This window comes from Tamandua tetradactyla, chromosome 17 (assembly GCF_023851605.1).
Source record: "Tamandua tetradactyla isolate mTamTet1 chromosome 17, mTamTet1.pri, whole genome shotgun sequence".
Classification (NCBI taxonomy): domain Eukaryota; kingdom Metazoa; phylum Chordata; class Mammalia; order Pilosa; family Myrmecophagidae; genus Tamandua; species Tamandua tetradactyla.
In genome coordinates this window covers 2,385,058-2,399,630 of record NC_135343.1, presented here as the reverse complement: position 1 = coordinate 2,399,630, position 14,573 = coordinate 2,385,058, and positions in this window count along the sequence as shown.

Below are 14,573 nucleotides of genomic sequence, written 5' to 3'. Positions count from 1 at the left end.
CAGGGAGAGCTGCCCTGGACGCCACCTTCGCGGGGAGGAAGGTCCCTGTGGGGGCCGTGGGTGGGGACTCGGACAGGAGCCCCTGAGGGCCCGCCAGGCCTTGGTCCACTCTACGCGGCCTGGTGTGTCCCGCCGAAGGGGCCCCTTTGGGGATCGTCTCCGCCAGGCATACTTCCGTCACTCCTGGGGAAGAGACTTCCTCCAGCGGGGGTGGGCACCGTCACTTCAGCACAGACCCCAGGGGCCCCGCGGCTGTGCCAGGCTCAGGGTGGTGGGTCCGTGAGCGGGGGAGGCGGGGGCAGAGGGCCACTGGGTCTCGCTCAGCCGTGCAGCTGAGGGTGCTGCCCAGCCCGAGGGAGAGGATTTGGGGCAGGGTAGGTCCCGGCTAAGGCACGGTGGCCTCAGACCCAGGGGAGCCCTGGAGGGGTTCTGAGGAGGAAGGAGGGCGGTCGTGGCTGGGGAGGCTGAGAAGGAGGCGGGCTGGGAGAGCCTGGGGGGCCCTCTGGGTGGGGGGGGCAGGCAGCAGTCAGGACCCCAAGGCCTGGTGTCTCTGCGGGGAACCGGGACCCCCAAATGCTGGCAGCAGAGTTGGCAGGGGAGCCTGGCAGGCCGACTGAGAGAGCCTGGGTGCCCCCAAAGGGCGTGGGCTGCAGGGCAGCAGAGAGAGCCCCGGGCAGCCAGGAAAGGGGGCTCTGCCGGCTGTCAGCTCACCTCCCAGGGCCACCAAAGGGAGGACTAGGGTGGCAGCAGGTGGTGCTCCCTTCCCCTAGTCCTTTCCTCCCCTGCTGCGGGGTTTGTAGGCCTGGTGTTTCAGTGGGGGTGGGGAGGTGCCTGGAGAGTCCCCCTGAAGGGGAGGCGCTCCTGGGGACACTGGTTGAGAATTAAGGTACCTGGACAATACCTGGCATCGTTGCTGAGGGCAGGAGGGATGCAAGGGGAGGAGTTTCCTTAGGAAAGATTTTCCAGAGCCTGTGGGAAAGCAGCCTGGGAGGTAGGGAAGGGCTTTCTGAGGTATGCAGGGAAAGGGAGAGGCCCCCACCCTGGGCTTGAGCGGCTAGGTAATGAAAGAACTTTCAGAGGCAGCTGTGGTTCCAACAGTTTTAAGAGGTTGTCCAGGTCTCAGGATGGGCCCAAAGGGCTTGGAAGGTTCCTTGTCCTTCCTTCCTGTCTCTGAGGCCAAAACGGCAAGTAGCTGTAAAGGACTGTCCCGTACAGGTGAGATCCCGCAGACCTGGCCCTGCTCCCCACTTCTCCCACCTGCATTGCTTCTACCACCCATAGGAGAGTTTCCTTTTAGAATAACTGGACTGGTGGGTGGGTTCTGTTTTAATAAAGGTGGTGGTACCCACCCATCCCCTCAGCACCTTGTGCTCTACCAGGGTGAGAGAAGCTCACACTCAGGCCCACGAACACACCCAATTGCCATCTGTCAACAAGGCTATGTCTTGTGTTTTCTTCAGAGGTTCATTGGGGCCAGCGGGTCGTTCTTTACTATGCAGTGTTCATTCCCCAAGTCTAAAGGCAGCGTGTTGGGGGGGGAGGCCGGGCAGTTCCAGGGCCCGCCTGCTCGGCCACTGGGAAAGAGCAAGTCCGCAGAGCCTGGGGTGAGAAAGGGCTCACCAAGGGTACATGCATCTGGTCCCCAGAAATGGGTGGGTATTGGTGGGGGAATGATGGTGACACACGGCGGAGATGCCACGGGCTTGGTTCCAGACCACGGCAATAAAGCAAGTACTGCAACAAAACAAGTCACACAGTTTTTGGTTTCCCGGTGCATATAAAAATTAATGTTACACTATTTAAGTGCATAATAGCCTTATGTATAAACAGCAGTGAACATTAATTAAAATGAGACGCAGAGATCTGGAGAGAGCATATGCTGTTAGAAATGGTGCTGATAAACTTGCCTGGCTTAGGGTTGCCGGAGACCTTCAGTTTGTAAGAACACAGTAAAGCGAGGCGCAGTAGGTGGGATAGCCATCATCAACGTGAAGGCAAGAGAGAAAAGGCCATGGCTTTGGGGAAACACCAGATTGGTGTGGTGAGAGTAGGTGGGTGGCCCAGCCAGCCCTGGAATGCCAAGGTCATTGTCAGTCCACTCAGAGCCGCACGACACGGGCCTCGATCCTGTAATGAACTGGAGCGTGCTGGTTTCCACGACTGGGTAGTCCGGGAACTTGGCTGGACCCGGGACTCAGAGGAAAGCATGAAGACGCTGTTCCTCTCTCCATCTCCCTGCTTGGGCATTCCCTCCCTAGGGTGACACCCTCAGGCTCACAGAGGTCTCTTTGTTTCAGGCTCTGGGATAAACTAAGGTCTTTTGCTCAATTTAGATCACGCCCCTGTCCCTGGACTGTGGACAAGTTCATGGAGCTTCATCCTGTGGGCCAGGATGGGGGGCCACGTGATTCCAGACGTGGCACCACTGATGGTGGTGGGGTGGGGGAGCACAAGGGCAAGGCCTGCGCCCCCCAGAGGTCCTGGCTGGAATTGCCCTACAATATAGAGAGAGCCTCCCCCATAATCTCTCCCTCAGCACCCCTCCTGTGATAAGACATGAAGCCACTCACCAGCTCTGCTCTCCTGCAGAAATTCTGTGTGTCCTGCCTTTGAATATTGTGTTCAGAGAATGCGCCAGCTGGTCTTGAAGTAGGCCCGACCACTCTCAAACGGGGCAGACGGAGCCTCAACTGCACTGGCCTTGTTCCTACCACCTTTTGCTTCTCTCCTGCCCTTCCCCCTTCTTGCTCCATTCTATTGTCCACCCAGTTCTGACTTGACTTTGCTTTTCCATTCCCACCCTGAGCTCAATGCTTTGCTTGAGTAGTTCTTGGCATTCTTTTTTTTTTAATGCAGTTTTATTGAAATAAATTCACATATTGTACAAACCATCTGAAGTATACAATCACTGGCTCACAGTAACATCACATAATTGTGCATACACACCCATGATCAATTCTAGAACGTTTCCAGATCAGAAAGGAGGAAGCAAAACTCTTTCATTATTTGAGATGACATGAGCCTATATTTAGAAAACCTCAAGAAATCTACAACAAAGCTACTTGAGCTAAGAAATTTAGTAATGTGGCAGGATACAAAATTAATGCACAAAAATCAATTGTGTTTCTATACACTAGTAATGATCTCACCAAGGGAACAATTAAGAAAAAAATGTCATTCACAATAGTAACTAAAAGAATCAAGTACCTAGGAATAAACCAAGGATATAAAGGACCTGAACACAGAAAACTACAAAACATTGCTAAAAGAAATAAAAGAAGACCTCAATAGGTGGAAAGACATTCCATGTCCATGGATAAGAAGGTTAAACTGTTAAGAAGTCAATTCTACCCAAACTGATCTACAGATTCAATGCAATACCAACCAAAATTCCAACAGCCTACTTTGCAGACTTGGAAAAGCTCGTTATCAAAACTTTTTTTGGAAGGAAAAGGAGCCTCAAATAGCCAAAGCATCCTAAAATAGAAGAGTGCAGTGGGAGGACAGACTTCACGACTTCAAAGCTCATTACAAAGCCATAGTGGTCAAAACAGCATGGTGTTGGCACAAAGATAGACATATTGACCAATGGAATCAAATTGAGAGTTTGGAAATAGGCCCTCATAACTAATGTCAGTTGTTTTTTTGACAAGGCCCCCAAATCCACTGAACAGGGACAGAACAGTCTCTTCAATAAATGGTGCTGGGAGAACTGGATATCCATATGCAAAGGACCGAAAGAGGATCCCTACCTCACACGCTATACAAAAACTAACTCAAAGCAAATGACCACATGACCAGAGAGCAATTCTGCTCCTAGAAGAAAATATAGGGAAACATCTTCATGACTCAGTGATAGGAGGTAGCTTCATAGACTTTACACCCAAAACACAAGCAGTGAAAGAAAAACATAGATAAATGAGAATTCCTCAAGATTGAGCACTTCTGTGCTTCAAAAAGCTCCGTCAAAAAGGTGAAGAGGCAGTGAACTCAAAGGGGGACAATATTTGGAAACTGTATATCTGATAAGGGTTTGATATCCAGTATATATAAAGAAATCCCACAACTGACAACAAAAGGACAAACAAATTATAAAATAGACAAAAGATATGAGCGGACATTTTTCAAAGATGAAATACAGCGGCTGAAAAGCACACGAAAAGAGGCTCATCTTCATTAGCTATTAGGAAAATGCAAATCAAAACCACAATGAGGTATCACTTCACACCTATAAGAATGGCCACTATTAAACAAACAGGAAGCTACAAACGTTAGAGAGGATGTAGAAAAATAGGAATACTCATGCGCTGCTAGTGGGAATATAGAATGGTACAGCCACTGCAGAAGACAGTTTGGCAGCTCCTCAGAAAACTAAATACTGAGTTGCCCTAAGATCCAGCAGTTCTGCTACTTGGGTATATACCCAAAAGAGCTGAAAACAGTGACACAAACATTTGCACACCGATGTTCATAGAAGCATTAGTCACAATTGCCAAAAGATGGAAACAACCAAACTGCCCATCCACAGACAGGTGGATAAACAAAATGTGGCATAAATGTACAATGGAATATCAAGCAGAGTAAGACAGGATGAGGTCCTGAGGTATGTGGCAACATGGGTGGTACTTGAGGACATAATGCTGAACGAAATGAGCGAGACACAAAAGGATAGAAGTTGTCTGATTCCACAATATAACCACCTAGAAAATGTAAATTCAGAGTCTTAGAATGTAGGCTATAGGGTATCTAGAACAAACAGAGGCTAGAAAAGGGGGAGCAGTTACCTAGCATGCACAGAATTGTTAATGAGGTTGAACTTAGATGTCTGGGAGTGGATAGAGGTGACGATAGTTTGTTATGGGGATTATGAATAATAGTGCCGCATTGTAGGTGAATTTGATAGGAAGGGGTTGTTTAAAGACATGTGTCTCTGATTAACAATACAAATATAAATAAGTTCTTGCATGAACTACTACAAATGTATGACACTTGCACAAAAAGTTAATAGTAGAGTGGGATATGGGGAAAGATTACCTATTGCATGCTGTGGACTACATTTAACAGCTATACCTTAATATCCTTGAGCAATAGTAACATGCACCACACCAGTACTAGGAGTAAATAACGGGGTAAGGGATATGGGGTGCTTGGGGTTTTCTTTTTCATAGGTGACTGTATCTGTTATTTTCCTCTTTGGAGCAATGAGAGTTGTCTAAAATTGAGAGTGATGATATTTGCACAACTAAGTAACAATACTGTGAGACATTGCAAGTTTGGATAGAATATACAGTATGTGAATATAACTCAAATTTGGCAGATTTAAGAAATAATAAATAAACAGAAAGATCCAAGTGCTGGAGAAGATGTGGAGAGAGGTAAGGAAGTAGAACAGTGCAGCTCCACTGGAGAGCGGTGTGGAATCCACAGGAGGCTACGTAGAGGGCGGCCATATGATCATGCAGTCCCATTACTAGAATATACTTGAAAGAAATGAAACATCATTTGCACACTGATGTTTATGGAAACATCCATGATTTATCCATGGTTGCCAATGGATGGAGGTAGCCTAAGTGTCCGTGGACTGATAAGCAGAAGGCTGAACTGTTGTGCATACATACGATGGAATATTGTGTGGCTACAAAAAGGAATAATGTTGTAAGGCGTGCACCGAGGTGAACAAACTACGAGGATATTATGTTGAATGAAATAAGCCAGAAACAAAAGGACAGACATTGTATGGCCTCCTTTAGAAAATGCTTGTTAGAAAACCAGGGTCTAGGCTGTAAGCTCTTACTGCAACCACATTTGTTCCTGAGTTTTAATTCTTATTTCTAAATTCTGAGATACTGTGTGGTTTGTGTCTAACCTGGTAGTTCCCTGGAACTTTGGGTACCTGTGTGACACCCGAGACTCAGAGTTGGAGTCCTACAGCTCTGACAGCCACCACCACCCCATACAGCAACTATACAGAAGTGGAAAAAGAGATCAAACTTCAAGCAGGGATATGAATGAAGCTGATGTGCTTGAGACTAAGGTAGATCAGAATGCAGGGTAAAGGATGATATTGTCTGTATTTTAAAACTTTAACATTTGGTGTGAGACCAAAGAAAGTGTTGTTTATTTTCTCCAAAATTTAAATTTTTTGTAGCATACTGTCTAACTTAATCTGTCTAGCCAGTTTATTTAAACAACCTAATTACATGGAGCTTTGAATAGGGAAAGAGATCTTGTTATTCTGTATAGCTTAATGTATTACTCTGATATATTTCAGAGTATTTTGGGAAGAAAAAGAAAAATAAAGTATTTGTGAAGTCCATTGAAGGACTGGAGAAAAAATATGGAGCTATTAAACTTCCCCAACTGGAAAATTCCTGATATTCTCTCAAGCATTAGGGACTCCCAATTTAATAAGCTAAACTCTTGATCTTTTTTTTTTCATTTATATTTACCATTCATTTTTGTTGTTGTTTTTCTTCATACAGAAACATTTTTTAATTTGTACATTTAGTCACTATCAATGTACACTCTAGGCATTCCTAGATTATACCATCTTAGTCTTTATCGTCTATCTTTCCTTCTGGTTTCATTTGTATCCCCAGCCCTCCTCCTTCTGTCATTCTCACATTCAGCTTCATTCAGTGTTCTAATGTTATTGTGCTACAGTCAGGTAGTATTGTGCTATCCATTTCTGAATTTTTACAATCGGTTCTGTTGCGCAATCTGTATCCCTTTAGCTCCAATTACCATATCTACCATATATCTATCTCCTGATGGTCTCTGTTCTTAACTGAAAGTTTCCATGTTCATTCATTAATATTGGTTCATATCAGTGAGATCATATGGTATTTGTCCTTTTGTTTCTGGCTAATCTCACTCAGCATAATGTCCTCAAGGTTCATCCACATTGTTACATGCTTCACGACTTTATTCTGTCTTACAGCTGCATAATATTTCCATCGTATGCATGTACCACAGTTTGTTTAGTCACTCATCTGTTGATTGACATTTGGGCTGTTTCCATCTCTTTGCAATTGTAAATATAACGCTGCTATAAACACTGGCGTGCAAATGTCTGTTTGTTTCCTTGCCCTCATGTCCTCTGAGTAGATACCTAGCAATGGTATTGCTGGGTCATATGGCAATTCTATACTTTGCTTCCTGAGGAACAGCCAAACTGCCTTCCACTGCGGTTGTACCATTTGACATTCCCACCAACAGGGGATAAGTGTGCCTCTTTCTCCACATCCTCTCCAGCACTTGTTGTTTTCTGTTTTATTGATAATGGCCATTCTGGTGTAAACCCTTGATCGTTTTCTTAAAATTTTTATTGATAAAACAAAACAACATACAAACATGAACATTCCCAACATATGAACATTCCATACTTGGTGTGCAATCAATAGCTCACAATATCATCACATAGTTGTATAATCATCACCATGATCATTTATTAGAACATTTGCATCACTCCAGAAAAAGTAAAAAGAAGAAACTCATACATAACCATACCCCCTCCCTCTCATTGAGCACTAGTATTTCCCTCTACCCAATTTATTTTAACATTTGTTCTCCTATTACTTATTTTTAATCTATATTTTTTTACTCATCTGTCCATATCGTAGATAAAAGGAGCAACAAGACCCAAGGTTTTCACAATCACATAGTCACATTGCAAAAGCTGTATCATTATACAATCATTTTCAAGAAACATGGCTACTGGAACACAGCTCTATAGTTTCAGGCACTTTCCTCTAACCTCTCTAATACACCTTAAACTAAAAAGGGGTCATCTATATAATGCATAAGAATAATCTCCAGGATAACCTCTCAACTCTGTTTGGAATCTCTCAGCCACTTACTGACACTTCATTTTGTCTCATTTCTCTCTTCCCCCTTTCGGTCGAGAAGGTTTTCTCAATCCCTTGATGCTGAGTCTCAGCTAATTCTAGGATTTCTGTCCCACGTTGCCAGGTAAGTTTACATCCCTGGGAGTCATGTCCCATGTAGAGAGGGGGAGGGCAGTGAGTTTGCTTGTCATGTTGGCTGAGAGAGGCCACATCTGAGCAACAAAAGAGGTTCTCTGGGGGTGACTCTTAGTCCTAATTTAAAGTAGGCCTAGCCTATTCTTTGTGGGGATGTTTCATATGAACAAACCCCAAGATTGAGGGTTTGACCTAATGATTTGTTTGTCTTCAATGCTTGTGAGACTATCAGGAATTCTCCATATGGGGAAGTTGAATTTTCTCCCTTTCTCCACATTCCCCCAAGGGGACTTTGCAAATACTTTTTTCTTCACTGTTCAAATCACTCTGGGATTTATCAGGATATCACACTGGGCAAACCTACAAAATCTCATGCCCTATTCAAGGTTCCATGTACTTATGGTGTTCAATTAAACCGTCCATATAAGTTATATTAGGAAATGCACTAGTCAAAATATAAATTTTGAACCAAATAAACATTTTTGCTTAGTCACACAAATAAGTTATAAAGTTTTAAAATATTGATTACTATCTATTTTCAACGCCCTGCAATATTGACACTCCTTTGTTCTTCCTCATGCAAAAACATTTTTAAATTTGTAAATTTAGTCACTATCATTGTACACTCTAGGCATTCCTAGATTATACCATCTCAGTCTTTATCATCTATCTTTCCTTCTGGGTAAACCCTTGATTTTAAGGCTTTCGCTTATGAAACTTATTTCTGTGATGGCAAAGCTAAGCCTACTTATAATTATGCCTAAGAGTCGCCCCCAGAGAGCCTCTCATTGCTCAGATGTGGTTGCTTTCTAAGCCAAACTCTGCAAATAAACTCACTACTTTCCCCTCTACGTGGGACATGATTTTGAGGTATGTATGTCTCTCTGGCAGTGTAGGACATGACTGCCAGGAATGAGCCTGGCCCTGGCATCGTGGGATTGACAATGCCTTCTTAACCAAAAGGAGGGAAAGAAATGAAACAAAATAAAGTTCCCATTGCTAAGAGATTTCAAATAGAGTCAAGAGGTCATCCTGGAGGTTACTCTTATGCAAGCTTCAGCCGATATCGCAGCTTGCCACAGTATGCCAACCCCCAACCAACAGTTTTCCTGAAAACCCTAAATCTCAGCTTTAAGACTCTATAAAAACTTTACTTATTAAGTTAATTTTTTCAGAACCTTAAAGTCTCCAGATGGTTCCTAGGCCAGATAAGCCCTGAAACCTAGAGGTAAAAGTTTCTCTGAGGCCATCAACCAGTTTCATTCTGCTACTCATAATGTCAACTCCCCCTTTCAGCAATGCCCATGTTATCCAACCTCAAGGCTACCTCAACCCCCCAGCCCTTTGCCACCTTCTGGTCTGCAGGGACCTTGATCTCTCCATTCCACAAGATACATGGTCCACTAGACTGGTATTCTCACGCTGACTGAGAATAGCAACTACCCTAGTCACCTTGATTAGACATATCTGTGCCAGAGGGTGGGAAATAAACCCCACAAAACATCCGGGACCCTTCTCGGAGTCTAAAGGTCTGGGCCCTGTTGAACTATGCCTTCCAAAGTGAAGGGCAAGTAGCTGTACCTGGAGCCTCCTACCACTAAGAAGGAGGCATGACGCTCAGTGAGTGGACAAGGGTGGCTGCATCCGCTTCATCTGGACCTGCTTCCCCAGCCCATCTGCTGAGTGACCTGAAAAGCCTAGAACAGGTGGTAATGCCAAGAACACTGGCAGCCAGGGCAGCTGCTCTGCCACTCGGCTCGCAGGACCAGCAGCAATGAAGGTGCTGAAGTGGCAGGGCAGACAGGGATGCTGTGTGGAGCCTTTGGCAGGCTCCAGGAGCTGGATCACAGCACAGACCTTTAGGATTCTGGAGTGAATCTATGCTGTCTACAGATCACTGTTCTGCAGTTTCTGGCATGCAGAGACTGAACACCTGACACAGTCACCAAGTTACCAAGCAACCTGAGCAGCCCAGCATGAACTAAGTGTTGTCCGACCCACCAAGCCACAAGATAGGGCGTGTGCAGGAGCACTCATCATTAGATGGAGATGGTGTAAATGAGCTGGGTGTGAGCAGGCCCTGAATGTACGCACTGTTGGCATGGGGGGCCCAGTGCTGTGGTCTGCTCCAGCCATGCAGCTCCTCTTTCAACCAACACCTATGCCTCATGGGGAGGCCCTTATGGCCAGGTGACCAAGGAAGAAAAAGTTCAAGCCTGCTACAGATGTCTCTGCTTCATATGCTGGAATCCTTCAAAAGTGGTCAACTGCAGCACTACAACTCCACTCAGAGGTGGCCCTGAGGACAGCGGTGAAAAGAAATTCACCCATCAGCAGAACTTTGAGCAGAATACCTGGTTGTTCATTTTGCCCAAAAGGGAAGAGGGCCAGAGTTGCAGATATCCCTTGAAGGAACACGGTTGACAGAGGGCAAAATATTGAAAGCTTTCCCAGTGAGACTGGGAACAAGGCAAGGATGTCTGCTCTCACTACTTCCACCCAACACTATATGAGAAGTTCTAGCCAGTGAAATACAGCAATAAAAGAAACAGATTGGTGGGCCGCGGTGGCTCAGCGGGCAAAGTGCTTGCCTGCTATGCCGGAGGACCTCGGTTCGATTCCCGGCCCCAGCCCATGTAACAAAAAACGGAAAAACAAAATACAATAAAACAAGAAAATGTTTAAAGATGTTTCCCTTTCTTCCTTCCTTCCTTCCTTCTATCCTTCCTTCCTTCTCTCTGTCTTTCCTTTAAAAAAAAAAAAAAAAAAAAAAAAAAAGAAACAGATTGGAAAGGAAGGAGTAAAACTGTATTTTCAGACAACCTGATTATGTTTGTAGAAATTTCTAAGGAATTGACGAAAAAGCTACTAGAACTAATAAGTAAGTTTAGCAAGATTGCAAGATAAAAGGCCAATGTTAAAAAAAAAAAAAACTTTTGTATTTTTATATACCAGGAACAAAGAACTGGAAATTGAAATTTTAAAAGACCATTGGCAATAGCATCAAAAATCATAAAAATGCTTAGGGATACATTTAACAAAATATGTACAAGACCTATACACTGAAAACCACCAACACTGCTAGAGATATTAAAGGAGAGTTAAATAAATGGAGCGCTATACCCCCATATTTGGGGCTGAGAAGACTCCATATTGTTAGGATGTCAATTTTCTTCAAATTAAAGATTCACTGCAATCCCAATCAAAATCCCATCAGGCTTGCCTTTTGAAGCAGAGGACTTGGAATAGCCAAAACACTTTTGTAAAATAAGAATCAGTTTGGAGAAACTTACATGAACTGATTTCAATGCTTACTCTATAGCTGTAGTAGTCAAGACAGTATGGTACTGACATAGGACAGACATATGGAATGGATAAAACAATGAAACCCACAGGAAGTCTACACATTGGCCCACACATACTTGGCCAGTTGACTTTTGACAAAGGTGCCAAGGCAATTTAATGGGGAGCGTGGGGGGGACAGGAAAGCCTGTTCAACAAATGGTACGTCAGATGTAAACGGAATTTAAAGAACCCTTACCTCACGTCATATACAAAAACTAACTCCAAATGCAGCATAGATGTAAGTGTGGAAAGTAGAACATTTTTAGAGAAAAACAAAGGAGAAGGCCTTTGTGAAATAAAAAAATTCTTTAGATCCAAAGAACATAAACCATTAAAAGAAAAATTTGAGGGAGAAGATGGCGGCTTAGTAAGACGCGCGGGTCTTAGTTCCTCCTCCAGAAAAGCAACTAAAGAAACAGAAACAATACGAAACAGCTCCCGGAGCCACGACAGAGACCAAAAAAACAGCGTACCCCATTCTGGAACGGCTGAATGGGCAGGGAGAATCCGCTGCGGTGAGATACCCGAGGGGCGTGCGTTTTCCCGGCCGGGGCGGCTGGCGACCAGGGTCCCTTCCACACACGTGGCTTCCCGGTCCGACTGGGAACGTTGGATAGCGGGGCCCTCCCGCCACGCTTGGCGTCTCGGGCCAGCTGGGCAATTTGGACCGGCACTCCCCCAAGCCGCGGTGGCCGGCAACCCCCCCTCCACGCTCGGTTTCCCGGGCCGACTGCGAGATTCGGATTGGCAAGTTAAAGGAGCCACAGCATCTTTTACTGGTGGGACCCGCAGACAGACGAGCGCCACCTACTGGGCAGGAAAAGAAAAACAGAGCCCAGAGATTTCACAGAAAAACCTTTCAACCAGCCGGGTCCCACACCCAGAGAAATCTGATCAAATGCCCAGACACCAGCAGAAAATAATGGATGACGCTCGGAAAATTGAACATATGGCCCAGTCAAAGGAACAAACCAATAGTTCAAATGAGATACAGGAGCTGAGACAACTAATGCTGAATATACGAACAGAAATGGAAAAACTCTTCAAAAACCAAATCAATAAATTGAGGGAGGACATGAAGAAAACATGGGCTGAACAAAAACAAGAAATAGAAAATCTGAAAAAACAAATCACAGAACTTATGGGAGTGAAGGACAAAGAAGAAAAAATGGAAAAACAATGGATACCTACAATGGTAGATCTAAAGAGACAGAAGCTACAATTAGTGAACTGGAGGATGGAACATCTGAATTCCAAAAAGAAACAGAAACTATAGGGAAAAGAATGGAAAAACTTGAGCAGGGGATCAGGGAACTGAATGACAATATGAAGTGCACAAATATACGTGTTGTGGGTGTCCCAGAAGGAGAAGAGAAGGGAAAAGGAGGAGAAAAACTAATGGAAGAAATTATCACTGAAAATTTCCCAACTCTTATGAAAGACCTAAATTTGCAGATCCAAGAAGTGCAGCGCACCCCATAGAGAATAGACCCAAATAAGCGTTCTCCAAGACACTTACTAGTTAGAATGTCAGAGGTCAAAGAGAAAGAGAGGATCTTGAAAGCAGCAAGAGAAAAACAATCCATCACATACAAGGGAAACCCAATAAGACTATGTGTAGATTTCTCAGCAGAAACCATGGAAGCTAGAAGACAGTGGGATGATATATTTGAATTACTAAAAGAGAAAAACTGCCAACCAAGACTTCTATATCCAACAAAATTGTCCTTCAAAAATGAAGGAGAAATTAAAACATTTATAGACAAAAAGTCACTGAGAGAATTTGTGACCAAGAGACCAGCTCTGCAAGAAATACTAAAGGGAACACTAGAGTCAGATACGAAAAGACAGAAGAGAGAGGTATGGACTAAAGTGTAGAAAGAAGGAAAATCAGATATGATATATATAATACAAAAGCCAAAATGGTAGAGGAAAATATTATCCAAACAGTAATAACACTAAAAGTTAATGGACTGAATTTCCCAATCAAAAGACATAGAATGGCAGAATGGATTACGACCCAGCAATACCACTGCTAGGTATCTACTCAAAGGACTTGAGGGCAAAGACACAGACGGACATTTGCACACCAGTGTTTATAGCAGCATTATCTACAATTGCAAAGAGATGGAAACAGCCAAAATGTCCATCAACAGATGAGTGGCTAAACAAACTGTGGCGTATACCTACGATGGAATATTATGCAGCTTTAAGACAGACTAAACTTATGTAATAACATGGATGGACCTAGAGAACATTATGCTGAGTGAGTCTAGCCAAAAACTAAAGGACAAATACTGTATGGTCCCACTGATGTGAATCGACATTCGAGAATCAGCTTGGAATATATCATTGGTAACAGAGACCAGCAGGAGTTAGAAACAGGGTAAGATAATGGGTAATTGGAGCTGAAGGGATACAGACTGTGCAACAGGACTAGATACAAAAACTCAAAAATGGACAGCACAATAATACCTAAGTGTAATGTAACTATGTTGGAACACTGAATGAAGCTGCACCTGAAATATAGTTTTTTGTTTGTTTGTTTGTTTGTTTGTATCTTTTGTTTTTGTTTTTTTCTTTTCCTTTATATATATATATATATATTTTTATTAGTATTATTATTTTAATTCTCTTCTCTATATTAACATTCTATATCTTTTTCTGCTGTTTTGCTAGTTCTTTTCCTAAATCGATGCAAATGTACTAAGAAATGATGATCATACATCTATGTGATGATACTAAGAATTACTGAGTGCATGTGTAGAATGGAATGATTTCTAAATGTTGTGTTAATTTCTTTTATTTTCTTTGATTAATAAAAAAAATTTAAAAAAAAGAAAAATTTGATATATTGTTTTTCACCAAAATCGAATACGTGTGTTCTTCAAAAGACACATTTAAGAAAATGAAGAGGTAAGCCCAGACATGGAGAAGGTATTTACAATGCATATATCCAACAAATAACTTGTATAAAGAATAAATAAATAACTCTGTTCTAGTTTGCTAGCTGCCAGAATGCAATATACCAGAAACACTGTGGCTTTTAAAAAGGGGAATTTTATAAGTTGTTAGTTTACAGTTCTAAGGCTGAGAAAATGTCCCAATAAAAACAAGTCTATATGCAACTAAGTGATGATATTGTGAATTACTGATTATATATGTTGATGTTTTATTTGGTTTCTTAATTTTTTAATTAATAAATAAATTACAAAAATAAAAAAATATATTTAAATGTAAAAAAAA